Source organism: Schistocerca serialis, chromosome 2 (genome assembly GCF_023864345.2).
Source record: "Schistocerca serialis cubense isolate TAMUIC-IGC-003099 chromosome 2, iqSchSeri2.2, whole genome shotgun sequence".
Classification (NCBI taxonomy): domain Eukaryota; kingdom Metazoa; phylum Arthropoda; class Insecta; order Orthoptera; family Acrididae; genus Schistocerca; species Schistocerca serialis.
Window position 1 is genome coordinate 320,897,349 of NC_064639.1, and position 13,667 is coordinate 320,911,015.

At 38.6% G+C, this 13,667-nt stretch overlaps 1 protein-coding gene across 1 annotated transcript in view; it reads left to right on the forward strand.

The window, feature by feature from the left end:
- Positions 1-13,667, forward strand: part of LOC126457122 (glutamate--cysteine ligase catalytic subunit) — a 126,534-nt gene that overhangs the window by 35,574 nt on the left and 77,293 nt on the right. The gene's annotated exons all lie outside the window — the stretch shown is intronic.

Below are 13,667 nucleotides of genomic sequence, written 5' to 3' on the forward strand. Positions count from 1 at the left end.
TACATATTTAAAGTCTAACAACCAAATCAGATTCATGTGGTGGTTGTTGTTTTCATAATCAGTTTACGATACTTGGAAGACCATAATTTAAGTTATTATTTCATAATTGTTAAATATTTCGTAGGTATCACGTATTATAATGGCAAAAACTGATGACCGGAATAGTGCAGCAGTGACTAACTGGGAAGGAGTTTTTAATAAATGAATACTGATGAGAAACTGAGCTTTAGGTAAACAAGGGAAGGTTAATAATCAAGTGTACTGAGAAGAATACACTGGGATATATCTCCAATGTAAATTCAAGTGACAACGCAATGCGGTAAGCAGTAGTAGTGTTGAACAAACAAGATACAGAAAAAAAAGAAATTTGAAAGGGCTCTGAAAAGTATGTATATTTAAAAGTATTTAAGTACTGAATAAGACTTTGATTGCAGTTCAATAAATTCAATTGAATGTAGTAGTAATCTAAAGAACTACATTCTAGAAAAGTATGTATAGGCAGTGGTAATGAGTTTCCATATTGATTTGCTTGTTGTGTTTAATCATCTGTAACCTTTTGCTTAATTTAATAATGCTATTATTAATACACGATAACAGTTGAAAGATCACTCCTTTTGCTAAACACAGGCCAGTGTGACATTCCATCATATAAAAGGTAATGTCCTATATCTGCTTAGGTTTCTCACTGTTTCCTTCTCAGCATTTCACTGCAGCTATTGTCATCTGTTTGACTTCACAAGAGATAGGAATCCTTTGCACAAGCCCAACAGGAAGAAGTCAGATGGTGACAGATAAGAGGTATTAGGGATAACACATTATTTGACAATGTCTTCAAGAAAAGGTATTAGTTTTACTTGTGAACATGTGACAAATTTCAATATCTTATTGGAGGTAACTCTTAGTCACTCTGAAATCTCTGAGTGACAGATGTGATGAAAATGATTCACATCCACTTACTATTTTGTTGCATACTGCCTGCAAGGCACAACTGATTTACTGCACGACAGACTGTTCTGGGAACTGCTATGTGAGTGTGTTATTATATTGTAGTATAGACCAATGTTTTTGCTACTGTTGCAAGTGATTTGCATCAGGAAAGTGTTCAGGGATCAGTTTAGCAAGATGAATGAATGTCTTGTCTGTGAACCAGGTCAGCGCAATATCAATTCTTTTTATGGTAGTAGTTTGTTTGGAAACATTCACAAGTGCCAGGTTTCTCTCTCAGTCTTTGGCATATTTCGTAAGTAAAGGCTAAGTCACACTATAAAAGTTTCTTCTCTTGTTGCTGCCTTCTTATATGAAGAGTATAATCAGCCCAGTGAATTGAGATGACGTAGCATATAGATGCTTTTGTGTGGCAGGTCTCAAAAGAGTCTTATAAATGGAGTAGAAACGTATGTAAGAAAACAAGACTTTGTTGGCCTTAAGCTTACACATAGAGCCAGTTCATAGGTACATAAAATATGCTTGAGATTTGATAATACACAATTTAAACATTTTCAGAATGTAAAAGGTAAGGAAACAGTTTGTAACCTACCACACAGTGATGCATCACTGGAAAGACAACCATGTTATATTATTTTAAATTAACACCTTTCATTCCTCTATGATAATATAGCATTTGTAGTTTCCTCGGTTTTTATCATACCTAGTTTCCTTTTCACTCTCCTGCAAGTATCGTAAACACAACCCCCCCCCCCCCCCCCTCCCTCTCTCTCTCTCTCTCTCTCTCTCTCTCTCTCTCTCTCTCTTTCTCTTTTAACTCAACCTCTTCTTCAAAATATCAGTGGGCTGACCTGTCCATTTAGGTTTTACAATTCTTATTGCATGTAGCTACTTTTTTAAAATAGAAGCAACAACAATCTCAGAAAATTTATAATTTCTATTGAAAAATAGTGAAATAGTGTAACCATGTCCATTATCATATCTGTAGTTTGGAGAATTGCTATCCACGTTGTCGTCATATATGCTAAAGCTCAGTGAAAAAAGTTTAACCTCTTTATATTTGTGAAAATTGGAACAGTAAGGGTAGTCAAGACTGTGAAGTGAACTTGGTAATTCATATGATTAGGATTAGAGAACAATATGTGATCTGTGATGTTAAAAATTTGGTATTTAGTGAAGTCGCCAGAGTGGCCGAGCGGTTCTAGGCGCTTCAGTCTGGAACCGCGCGACCGCTACAGTCGCAGGTTCGAATCCTGCCTCAGGTATGGATGTGTGTGATGTCCTTAGGTTAGTTAGGTTTAAGTAGTTCTAAGTTCTAGGGGACTGATGACCTCAAATGTTAAGTCCCATAGTGCTCAGAGCCATTTGAACCATTTGAAGTCCCCGTGTGCTGCAGTGAAGGCCTGTAAACTTCATTACACAGAATCATTCAAGGTGTGGATAAATACCTGTGGCATCTTCCTTCTTTTGGTTTGTATAAGACAGCAGAAAACACCAACAGTGTTTGCTAGAAGACCGGGTCTAACCGTTTGCTTACCAGCACTATCCTGCATATTTTTGATAGGCAAATGGTGGTAAATTTGTGTGACAAGGAAGCTGTCTTACACAAAGATCTTTGAAAAATGTGCAAAGTCACTTTTGAGCAACACTGTGCAACTGAATAAGGCATGTGAAATTACCTGAAGGAGAAAGACTTCAGGCTATAAAACCTCTGATGTGTAGCGGTCACTGTTAAGTGTTCCCTGATGCATAGTTGTCAAAATTGCGTGTCATATCCAAACCAACAGTGTTGCAGCAGCTGTGCCTCTCAACAGTTCAAGGTTCCAGATTGCATTCTTAATTGTAGGTTCTGAGATGTACTTGACCATCACTATAGATCTGGAAACTGTACATTGACTGCTGTAGTGTAGAGTAACAAAGGCGGTCTTGATGAACTTCGAGGTCAGTAGGAAAGAGAATGTCATAAGGTCTGGTAACATGAAAGACAAATGTACTAATATAGAATCTTTAAGGCTCTCAGGAGTGATTCATGGAAATGTAAGTTGTGGTACACAGCATGTTCAGTGATGAATTTTAGAATCTTGAGTTATTTATTTCTATTGTTCTCCCAACATCACAGGTTAACACATAATTACTCAGCGTGGTGAGGTTGTTAGATTATGTATTCAGGATTTGTTCTGCTACGCACAGTGGATGCTGATGGCTTGGTTTTTAAAGAAACAGTTTTAAATAGTTTCTTTAACAGTAGTTGTCACCAAAGACAGCTGAAATAATGAGTGCTTTCAGCTCTCCTCTTCACTCTTCAGTTTCATGTGCCACATGTTTAGTTTAATATATATTCTGAAAACCAAAAATACTACTAGCTGCACTAAATTTTAATAGAGACTACTACTTTTCTGGTGAGTCCATGCCGAATTAATGTAAAACTTGGATGTCTGAAAACCATTCTGTTACATGATTCAAGCTAATAGTGTCATGTTCAACAGCCAGTAAATGTCGTCAAGCCAGTATGAGAGCTCATACCAGACTCGACTACAACCAATGTATATGAAATTCAGTTATTCCACCATTAGGATATTTCTTCATGTAATTTCTCTGTGGCCTATGTTGGAGAGGCTCCCAGACATGAATAATGACACCCCAAACCATGGAGTGATGATCCGTGCACCAAAACATCAACACCTATTCTCAGTTGTATTTTGTCACTCCTGTTGTCCAGAAGCCTATACATATGTATTTAAAGATGTCGAGATAAGTACCAAAGTACAGCAAATAATAAGGTAGTTAAATTTGCTTTCTTAGTTAAATAGGATTAGGTCTCAGTCAGTTATATTTAATGTACATGAGTTCCGTCCTGCTACTATTTTGTTGATGAGACATGATTCTTCTTTCCTATGACTGCCATTTTAATTTCCTCAAGAAGCAAAATTTTATGAGGTAGTAAGATCACATTTCAAATTTGATCAAGAAGTCCCTACCAAGAGCTGTTGTTGAGACTCTAAAAACAAGTATTATGCATCTTTCGGATATCAGATTTTCAAAATTGACTTTACACATCTGGCATCAAATACATTAGAATAACCTTTTAAATGATATACCAAATGATGCACTGTAAAAAAGGAAGTTGATATCTTTGCAGTTTTTTTAATTTAAAATTCTACCTCTGAATTGGAGAAAAACCTCACTCATACTGTGAATTTAGCAGTAAACTGAATACAATGTTTGAAGCTTTTAATCTGTAAGCACACCTTCAGCTGTTTAATTATATGTAACAATAAAATATTTCTACAGCTCTCCTACATGAATCTTGCTGTTACCTGATGTGACAGTTTGAAGCTGTAGAACAGGGGCTACGTAAGAAGCTTTTTGGGTCTGGAGAGATGATCTATGTCTGTTTCTAAGTGTATGACTGCTAGGTGTCCCAAAAGAACACCATTAACCCTTAATATAGTGGTCGGGAAGGCAAACTGATTGGTTTTCAAGAAGGAATCCGTATTCAGAAACGCACACAGCCTGCGTACTAAAGAGCTTCGAAGGTGGAGAACGAATGGTTCCAATTCATTTTGATGTCTGAATTCAGAAGATATGCCACACTACCCTTTAGCCACCTGTGTACTGCGTACTGTGGATGGATGATCGGATCATAACAACATTCCTGTGAGTGCGCTACATTCCTCCACACGGCCCTTGTGCACATACTACTACGAACCTTGTGTGTTCTGCAAGAGCAGTAATGTTGTTAACAGATGTGTGACATGTACCAGTACACAGCTGCAGAAATGACCAACGTGATGCTTGCATATGGCAAAGCAGATTGGAATGGGAGAGCTGCTGCAAGATTGTAAGCGGAATGTTTTTGAGAAAGACAGACCACTACACTAAGGGTTGTTGGTGTTCAAGCGGAATGTTTTTGAGAAAGACAGACCACCACACTAAGGGTTGTTGGTGTTCTTTTGGGACACCCTGCAGAAACAGACAGAGTTTATAATTTGTGGCCATTGAGAGACACATAAGAGAAGCTGGAAAGTTGCATATAAGTATTTTCTGCCTGATGTGTGTCCATGGTGCAATAAAGCAGTAGCATTTTGTGCTTTGTACTTGCAAATGCTATCCTCAGTCTACTGTTTGCCCTCTGGAATGAGCCGAAATGTGATGCGGGTCATCCGTGCTCAGCTTGAACACTGTGGTTGCAGCACGTGCTGATGGTGTTTGAAGAGGACACAACAACCAGCACTTGGCAGGTGGCACAGGTGCTGCACATGAGTAAAAGTGCTGTGTGGCATCTTGTCCATTGACACTGGCTCCTTCCATACCATCTGCAGAAAAGCCAAGCATTATGGCAGGAGGACTACCCATGATGGGTACAGTTTGTGCAGTGGTATTTACAGCAATGCAGTCTAGCCACAATTCCCGAGATTCTTGCTATTTGGATAAACACATGTTTACTAGAGACAACATATTGAACTTACACAACACGCATGTTTGGGCAGATGAAAATTCACATGTGCAGGTGATTCAGAATCACCAACACAGGGTCAGTTGTAACATCTGGACCAGGATAATTGGGGACCGTATCACTGGGCCATATCTACTGCCAGAGAGACTAACAGCACCAATTTACCGCCAATAGAAATGTTTTGCCTGCTCTATTGTGTGTAGTGCCATTAAATGTTTGTATGGACATGGGTTTAAAACATGACGGAGTCCCATTACACTTTGATGTCGATATGTGGTATCACAGCAATATCTCATATTGGTTGGGGTGGACCAGTTCCATGGCCAGCAGTCACCAGATCCGACAGCTTTTGATGATTTTCTGTGAGGTAGTGGGAAGAGCTTGGTGTATGGCACAAATGTAACATCAGAAGAGGACCTTATTGCTAGTGTCCATGGGGCAATTGAAATACTTCAAAGACAACCGCACGTATAGTGGCTCGTGTGTGAGACTCAGCACCGCCGATGTAGGGCTTTGCATTGATGTAGGAAGTGTGCATTTCAAAGCCTGTTTGTAATGTAGACAGCATGATCTGCTGCTCATGTTGGGTTTATTGACTTAAAGTCAAATGTACACCCATCTCGGATTCATTGCTCTCCAGCACCCAAGCTGTGCCTTTCTTGATATGGGTTCTTTTTTGAAAACTGATCAGTGTTCCTTCCCACACAACATACTAAGTGTTTTCAGTGTTTCTTTTCTAGGCACCCTGTAATTTTAGATGTATGTTTGTTCCCAGAATGATAGCCATATTTAATGTTTTACGGTAGTAATTTATTTGTACATTAAATAAGTGTGTCTAAAGTTAGTTGCATATTTTTGAAGCTAACACTTTTTTGTCAGTGGCTTCTGCTCCCACTCCTTGGAAAATATTTCAAGTTTCGTAACATGTTCCTCTTCTGTTGCATGTATTAGCAGACACACAGACAAAGAGTTGATGTGTATATTAATTGCAGAATTTGTTTTCTTGAGACTGATGAAAAATAAACTCCTATATAGGGGTGTGGCATGAGTCCTAAAGGGAGAAAAATATGCTGATCATCTGAACCATATGAAGCAAAGATTCAGTGAAATGTAATAAGATTAAAGTAGTAGGTTAAGGAGTTGCAAAATAGTTACAGTGGGTGGGGCTTATTACACTCTTCCATTGAGATGTTAAAAGGGAAATCAAGAAAATGAAAGCTTATGGCACATTATCAACTTCTGTTAAGGTGCCTTTGTAGAGTTCTGTCCCATTGTTACAATCATTTATTAGACCTAGACTATTTAGGTGCTGCACTTTTTGCACAATTTTCTAGTGTCACTACCTTTACCCACACATTTAACTCTTAATGACAGATTTCTTCTACCCTAGTTTTGAAACCCACTGCTGCATGTTTTGGGTTTGGCCTGAAATTGCCCGACATTTTGGTGTTTGAAACATATTGAAAGAGACGGATACATCCCACTAGACCACAAGTGGATTGTTATACAGAAGAGTTAGTTTGAAAATTTCCATTAATTAATAAAAAAAAAATATTTTTAATCATGGCTATGAACTGCAAATATCAGTGACATTTCATTGGTGTATTTTCGTGCCTTAATCACGTTGTTTTTGTAGAATATTTTAAATTGCCCACATACCCCCCAAAGTTGAGTACTTTTCTTCTTGATTATATCCCAATAGTAAATATGGTCCTTCCTCCCCCCCCCCCCCTGTCTCTCTCTCTCTCTCTCTCTCTCTCTCTCTCTCTCTCTCTCTCTCTCTCTCTCTGTGTGTGTGTGTGTGTGTGTGTGTGTGTGTGTGTGTGTGTGTGTGTGTGTGTGTGTGTGTTTTTCTCACTCACTCTGTCTGTCTGTCCTTCTCCCCCTCTTTCTCAAAAATAGCTTTTCATGTTTATGGGCTTAGGCATACTTTCTTTCATCATAGTCTGAAATGTTCCTGCCTCCCTTCTCAGGGTATTCAGCATTATTAGACCATTTGTTTTGACAGTAGTAAGCTTAAAATCTGATCTTCAGTCTCCTCATCACCCTCCATCTTCAAACTCACATTCATTCTGAGAAAGAGAAGAAAGATACTCTAGAACATTCTTGCCTTTCTAGTGATTTATTTCTACTGAAAGATTTGCTATTTACATGTCAGCCGTGGTTCCAACAGTGCTTTCTGCAAGAATGTTTTGACACTTGGTGGTGTATAATCAAGAAGTAAATGTAATTTGGTAAAGCAAGACATTGCTGTTACAAATAGCAAACCAAAATAACAATACAGGGTGTCCCACTCAAACCTCCCTGATTTCAAGGACCCAGGAGAGAAAAACAACAGTAGATACGACAGTGAAAAATGCACCACATTGTAGAGCATCTCAAAGACTTTATATTCCCACGTCAGAAGTGCCAAGTATCGTTGCCAGAGTGCAGCATGGTCCATGGTCGCATGAAATGAAAATGGCGACTCCACAGCAGAACGTGCAAGCAGTAGTGTGGTTTGCAGAAACAAAATCGCCGATTACTGTGCAAAGAAATTATCGTCGTGTGTATGAATGTGATCCATCTGAAGTGAAAACAATTAAGGAATGGTATAGGAAGTTTTTGGCAACAGGAAGTGTTCCAAAACATTCTGGCGGTGCACATTACGTAGTTTTAGAAGAGACAGTGGAGGACATCAGACAGATGTTTTTCAGAAGCGCACGTAAGTCAATTAGTCAAGAAGCTAGACAACATGATGTACCTCTGTCAACATTGAATCATGTAGTTCACCATCGTCTTCATATGTGTGCTTAAAAAATGCAAATTCTGTAACATCTGACGCCGAATGACAAACCACACCGACACCAGTTTGCTGCCGATATGTTGCAGTGTATTGATATGGATGCCAGCTTCCTGGAAAGATGTTAATTCTCAGATGAGGCAACCTTTCATCTATCAGGAAGGGTTAATAGGCATAATGTTCGGATTTGGAGTTCACAAAATCTGCATGTTGTCATTGAACATGTTTGTAATAGCCATAAACTAAACGTCTGGTGCGGGCTAATGCACGACAGGATTGTTGTATTGTTCTTCTTTGCGTAGCAAACATTGAATGGATCAGTGTATCTGGACATGTTGAAGCAGTTTGTGTACCTTCAGATACAAGACTTGCAACTCAACATCATTTTTCAACAAGATGGAGCTCTGCCACATTGGTCTACGGCTGTTCGCAAGTTCCTGGATAGGAAATTTTCCAGTCGTTGGATCGGATGCGAAGGACCCATTGCCTGGCCACCACATACGCCTGACATTATGCCACTTGATTTCTTAATGTGGGGATTCTACATCTACATCTACATGGTTACTCTGCAATTCACACTTTAGTGCCTGGCAGAGGGTTCATCGAACCATTTTCATACTACTTCTCTACCGTTCCACTCTTGAATGGCGCGTGGGGACAAAAAAAGCACCTAAATCTTCCCTTTCTAGCTCTGCTTTCTCTTATTTTATTATGATGATCGTTTCTCCCTACGTAGGTGGGTGTCAACAAAATACTTACGCATTAGGAAGAGAAAGTTGATGAAATTTTGTAAATAGATCTCGCTGCAAAGAAAACCGCCTTTCTTTCAGTGACTGCCACCCCAACTCGCGTATCATATCAGTGATACTTTCACCACTATTGTGCGATAAAACAAAATGAACTGCCCTTCTTTGCACTTTTTTGATGTCCTCCGTCAATCCTACCTGATAAGGATCCCATACCGCTCGGCAATATTCCAGCAGAGGACGGACAAGTGCAATGTAGGCTGTCTCTTTAGTGGGTTTGTTGCATCTTCTAAGTGTTCTGCCAACAAAGCGTAGTCTTTGTTTCGCCTTCCCCACAATATTATCTACGTTGTCTTTCCATTTTAAGTTGCTCGTAATTGTAATTCCTTTGTATTTAGTTGAATTGACAGCCCTTAGATTTGTGTGATTTCCGTATACCCAAAGTTTATCAGATTTCTTTTAGTATACAATTGGATGACCTCGCACTTTTCTTTGTTTAGTGCTAATTGCCACTTTTCGCTCCCTACAGAAATTCTGTCTAGATCATTTTGTAATTGGAATTGATCGTCTGATGATTTTACTGGACGGTAAATTACAGCGTCTTCTGCAAACAATTGAAGTGGGCTGCTCAGATTATCACCTAGATCATTTATATAAATCAGGAACAGCAGAGGGCTTATGACACTACCTTGCGGAATGCCAGACATCACTTCTGTTCTACTCGATGATTATCGTCTATCACTGGGAACTGTGAGGAAATCACGAATCCAGTCACACAACTGAGACAGTACTCCATATGCATGCAATTTGATTAATAGTCGCTTGTGAGGAACGGTATCAAAAGCCTTCTGTAAATCTAGGAATATGGAATCGATCTGAGATCCCTTGTCAACAGAACTCATTACTTCATGAGAATAAAGAGTGTTGCACAAGAACGATATTTTCTGAATCCGTGTTGGTTATGTATCAATAAGTCCTTTTCTTCAATGTGATTCATAATTTTAGAGTACAGTATATGCTCCAAAATCCTACTGCAAACTGAGGTCAGTGATATGCGTCTGTAATTCAATGGGTTACTCCTATTTTCTTTCTTGAATATTGGTGTGACCTGCGCTACTTTCCAGTCTTTGGGAACAGACCTTTCGTCAAGTGAGCGGTCGTATATGATTGCTAAGAAAGGCGCTATTGTGTTTGCATACTCTGAGAGGAACCTGATTGGTATACCATCTGGACTGGAAGACTTGCCTTTCCTAAGTGATTTGAGTTGTTTCGCAACACCTAAGATATCTACTTTTATGTCACTCATGCTAACAGCTGTTCTGGTTTTGAATTCTGGTATATTTACTTCGTCTTCTTTTGTGAAGGTATTACAAAAAACTGTATTTAGTAACTCCACTTTAGTGGCACCATCATCGGTAAAATTTCCATCGCTATCGTGCAGTGACTGTATTGATTCTTTTTTGCCATTGGTGTACTTGACATATGACCTGAATCACTTTGGGTTTTCTACCATATTTTGAGACAATATTTCATTGTGGAAACTATTAAAAGCATCTCGCATTGATGTCTGCACAAAATCTTGGGGATTTTGCGTTCTTCTGAATTTGGCATGCTTTTTTCGTTCCTTCTGCAACAGTGTTCTGACGTGAAGGACCGCGTGTATGCGCCCAAAGTGGGCATTATTCCTATGTTTCAGCATTGTGTAACTAATGTGATTGCAACAGTAACAGAGGAAATGTTACAAAGAACTTGGCAAGAAATTGAATATAGACTCGATATTCTTCGTGCTACAAATGGTTCACATGTAGAGGTGTATTGATGATAAGTAGATAAATTATTTGAGATGCTCTACAATGTGGTGGATTTTTCATTGTTGTATCTACTGTGGTTTTGTTTTGTGGGTCTTTGAAATCAGGGAGGTTTGAGTGGAACATACTGTACTTGAGAAAAAAGTCAGAGGAAACAATAAAGTATGCCCATCTTTATTATTTTCATAAATAAATTTTGAAAACACCTGATGACGCAGATTAAAAAATAATCTCTGTGCTGATTGTTTGCAGAGTGCGTCTCTCTTGATGATTCCATGAGCGGAATCAATGTGAGGATCAGTATGTCTCATACACAGGTCTGAGTGTAGTTTGCAAGTCTTATGGCACTTTTCTGTTTGTTTATTTTGTCTGCAATAAAGATGCCAGTGTCCACAAAATGAGCACTGGGGAATGCCATTAAACAGTTATTGCTTATGGTATTCAGGATTACAGATCTGTTATAAGATAAGGCATATTTAACATCTCATTTGCAACTGGTGAAAGCACCAACGAATTCGTGTTTAATACCATACGGAAAGTGCAAAACACCCCAAGAATAAGGAACTGTAACATGACAACATGATGGTGAGACTGATCTTGATTGGTTATTTAATGGAACCTCCAAGACCAAAAAGAATTTTTTTTTTACAGTGATGGAATGTGGCTTCCCAAACTCAGAAATCCTGCTATAAAATCTTATCTAGAGATGTATATTGCAAAAGCAGTTTCCAATGAGAGTACTTCAAAACGTTATGTCTTCAGAAACTATATGAAGAAAGTGTCATAAATCAGACTAGTTGCAGCTGATGATACAGTGTAGTTTAGTCTATAAGTAACCACTGACTGATATAAAAGATATGTGTTGAATACTTCAGTGGGACCCTGTAATGGGAAACAATTGAAACACATGCTTTATTAACTTGGTTTCTTGAGAAAACAGACAATGCTATTATGGTAGAAAGTTTTAACAGTGTGTATTTTGAAACATCCTGATGGGTTAAAATTATATGCTGGTTCAGGACTTGAACTCGCAAGCGTACCTCATGCAGGCAATGCTCTTATTAACAGAGCTACCTGTGTACGACTCATGACATGTCTACACAGCTCTGCTTCTACCAGTACCTCTCTCCTAATGGAAAGCATGTTTTGTGTTGTGGTCTGATACAGTGGAATGTGATTAAATATGGATAGTGTGTAGGGATCAAGCTTCTTGCATGGTACTTGCATTTTCCATTCTAAGTCCATGTCTGCAACTTAAAACATGTGACATGCATCGTGCAAGTTATTCGTCAACTTGGGGGAACATTAAAAGAGAAGTACTCAAACATTAATGAATTTGTACGTTGCATGGAGAAAATCCTGAAAAATTAGCTGCTTCCAGGATATAAAAGCACGTACAAATTACAAGTATTTCTTTACCACCTTCCCCCATCATCCGTACATGGTGTACTCTGTTGAAAGCTGCATTGTGTGTGTAATAATTTTCATTCTGTATGTAGGTTTTTGTATGCAGATGTAAGAAAGACTAAAGAATTACCCTGTAAACAAGAACTGCAAGATGAACTTTGTCATCCAAGGACACTGCTTGGTGGAAACAACTGTAAGAAAACTGCGGGAGGGGTGTTTTGAGAACGAACTACAGTGACACATTTTGACAGATATGAAGGATGTGCAGAATTTATTGGAAAATTGAAGCTCATTCAAAGCTTGGCCAAAAACTCATGATATAGTTTTGAACAAGAATATCGATTACCATTTAAAAACAAAGTATCAATGGCAGGCAGTGGAAACCTCATAACTCCTCTGTCTGTGAAAACCTTGTAATTCCAGTAACCAGTAACTCGATTATCAAAGGAAGATTTGAAAGTGCATTTTTTAATCTATAAATAACTGGGCTTCTACTACATAGTTACACATGCAGCAAAACTATCTGTATCACTTCATATATTTTTTAAAAAGCCATTTTTGCTTCTCCTGTAATGTCTAACAAAACGGAGTTACAAGCTTTTCATTCCCTACTATTGATATGCTCCTTTGAGGTCAGTTGATGTAGAACTTGCCTTTTCTCTTTACAGATATTGGCCAAGTGATCGCTGATGTCACTCCCCTCCCCCCTCCACTGCAAGATAAATTGTTTCAGCAGTTTTCTTAGTTGAGAGTGGATTAGGTCAGTGTGTTCAGTAATGAGATTAATTTGATTTTTCAGTGATTGAGTGATTTCTTGTGAGAAGTTGATGTTTTAATGACTTAAACTTGCATTTCACAGCAAATTTTCATGTTTGGAGTTGGCACATTTTCTGCCTGACAACATAGCACCTGCTTTGCGTCCATTTTCTCTCTTCTTTTTTCCACCTAAAACTCTTATTTCTAATCATCATCATGAAAATGATAGTTGCTACTTGCCATATAGCAGAGATGCTGAGTCGCAGATAGGCACAACAAAAGGCTGCCAGAAAATGAGCTTTTATCCTACAAGGCCTTAGTCGAAAATAGAACACACACACACACACACACACACACACACACACACACACACACACACGAGACCACAGTCTCTGCCAGCCAAAGACAGACTTTTTGTTGTGCCTACCTGCAACTCAGCATCTCCGTTATATGGTCAGTAGCAAGTATCCTTTTCGTAATATTGTTACATTCCATCCAGGATTTTCCATTGTTTTATTTCTAATCATCACCATCTTCAAGATATGTACTTGGTTAAGTGCTGTAGCTATCTTTTTTGTTAGTTTGGTGCTTCCATACCTTGTGTTTTCATTCAGTCGATCAATCTGTTATCGTGACTACTGGCTAATTTCTAGGGACAATAGCGTGACTATGTTTCGATAATGTGCAGTACTGACAAAACCTTTGGTCCATGTATGTGCATACCTATCCTTTTTTTTCCTTTTTGAAATTGTACTACCATTTACATT